Below are 2,500 nucleotides of genomic sequence, written 5' to 3'. Positions count from 1 at the left end.
TCGTGTGCAGGTCCTCGAGGGTTGGTAGATTGCAGGCAATTACCTTCTCAGCAGTGTGCATGATACGCTGCAGTCTGCTCTTGTCCTTGGCAGTGGCAGCAGCGTACCAGACGGTTATGGAGGAGGTGAGGATGGATTCAATGATCGCTGTATAGAATTGCACCATCATTGTCTTTGGCAGGTTGCATTTCTTCAGCTGCCGTCGAAAGTACATCCTCTGTTGAGCTCTCTTGGCGAGGGAGCTGATGTTCAGTTCCCACTTGAGGTCCCGGCAGAGAATAGTGCCCAGGAAGCGGAAGGACTCCACAATTTTGACTGCGGAGTCTAACAGGGTGATGGCGGTGAGTGGGGCTGTATTCTTCCTGAAGTCCACAACCATCTCAACTGTCCTTAGAGCATTTAGCTCTAAGTTGTTCTGGCTACACCAGGTCACCAGGTTGTCAGCTTCCCACCTATAGTCAGACTCATCCCCACCAGAGATCAGCCCAATGAGGGTGGTGTCGTCCGACAAACTTCAAGAGTTTGACGGACAGATGATTGGAGGCGCAGCTGTTGGTATACAGGGAGAAGAGCAGTGGGCAAAGGACGCAGCCCTGAGGAGTTCCCGTGCTGATGGACCTGGAGTCAGAGACTTCTGTTCCCGGCTTAACGCACTGCTTCCTGTCAGAGAGGAAGTCTGTGATCCACCTGCAGGTGGAGTAGGGCACGTTCAGCTGGAAGAGCTTGTCCTGAAGCAGGGCAGGGATGATGGTGTTGAAGGCAGAGCTGAAGTCCACAAACAGGATCCTGGCGTAGGATGCTGGGGCGTCCACATGCTGTAGGGTGAAGTGGAGGGCCATGTTAACTGCGTCGTCCACAGACCTGTTGGCTCTGTAGGCAAACTGAAGGGGGTCCAGGAGAGGGTCTGTGATGGCTTTGAGGTGTGCCAGGAGCAGGCGCTCAAAAGACTTCATTACCACAGATGTAAGGGCGACCGGTCTGTAATCATTTAGTCCTGTTGGCCTTAGCTTTTTGGGCACAGCGATGATGGTGGAGGACTTGAGACAGGCTGGTACATGGCATGTCTCCAGGGAGGTGTTAAAGATGTTGGTGAACACCGGAGACAGCTGGCCAGCGCAGTGCCTGAGGGTGGCTGGAGAGACAGAGTCCGGCCCGGCTGCTTTGCGTGGATTCTGCCTCTTGAAAAGCCCATTAACTTCTCCCTCCTGAAAGGAGAGAGTCGTTTCTGTAGTATGGGTGGGGGATGGGGCCTCTTGGGTGGGAAGGGGTGGTTCAGGACAGTCCAATTGTCTTTCAAATCTACGGTAGAACTCGTTCAGGTCGTTGGCTAGGCGGGAGTCGTTAGTGGTGTGGGGCGCTCTGGGTTTGTAGTTGGTGATGTGCCTGAGCCCTTTGGCAGACAGAAGCAGCGTCGTTAGTAGAGAACTGGTGTTTTAGTGTCTCTGAGTACAGTCGTTTAGCCTCTCTCACCGCTTTGCTAAACCTGTTCTTCGACTCCTTGAATCTGTCTCTATCCCCACTCCTAAACGCTTCCTCCTTCTCCAACCTCAACCTTTTGAGCTTTGCTGAGAACCAGGGCTTGTTGTTGTTAAAGTTCACCCTGGTACGTGTTGGGATACAGCAGTCCTCACAGAAGCTGATGTACACAGCCTCTGTGAGTTCATCCAGACTATTGGTAGCAGTCGTGAACATATCCCAGTCAGTACAGTCTAAGCACGCCCGCAAATCTTCCACAGCCTCACTGGTCCACTGTTTAGATGTCCTCACAGCAGGTTTACAGAGTTTTAGTTGCTGCCTGTATGCACGAATCAGGTGGACCAAGGGAGTTCTGTGCGAGCCGAACAGCCCCGTGACCCACAAGAGAAACATCCCCGCCAAATTCGAGCGTTTGACGGGGTCTATCCGTGAAAAAATATTCACGTTTTTGAGTGCACATGCATTTCTGCTGCAAATGCCTCTGGAAGTTTCATGCCGTTCGTATGCCAATTGTGGCAACACGAAAATGACCCGTTTTCCCATTCCGAGGGATTTCTGTGCGACCCTAACAGCCCCGTGAGCCACAAGAGACACATCCCCGCCAATTTCTAGCGTTTCACGGGGTCTATCCGTGAAAAATATAGACGTTTTTGAGTGCACATGCATTTCTGCTGCAGATGCCTCTGGAAGTTTCATGCCGTTCGTACGCAATGTGGCAACACGAAAATGACCCCTTTTCCCATTCCGAGGGATTTCTGTGCGACCCTAACTAACAGCGCCCGTGAGCCACAAGAGAGACATCCCCGCCAATTTATAGCGTTTCACGGGGTCTATCCGTGAAAAATATAGACGTTTTTGAGTGCACATGCATTCCTGCTGCAAATGCCTCTGGAAGTTTCATGCCGTTCCTATGCAATGTGGCCACACAAAAATGACCCGTTTTCCCATTCCGAGGCATTTCTGTGCGACCCTAACAGCCCCGTGAGCCACAAGAGAGACATCCCCGCCAACTTCTAGCGTTTGA

Source organism: Petromyzon marinus, unplaced genomic scaffold (genome assembly GCF_048934315.1).
Source record: "Petromyzon marinus isolate PM22_M1 ecotype Great Lakes invasive population unplaced genomic scaffold, UKy_Petmar_22M1.pri1.0 PM_G_Scaffold_149, whole genome shotgun sequence".
NCBI classification, from domain to species: domain Eukaryota; kingdom Metazoa; phylum Chordata; class Hyperoartia; order Petromyzontiformes; family Petromyzontidae; genus Petromyzon; species Petromyzon marinus.
This window is presented reverse-complemented; position numbering follows the sequence as displayed.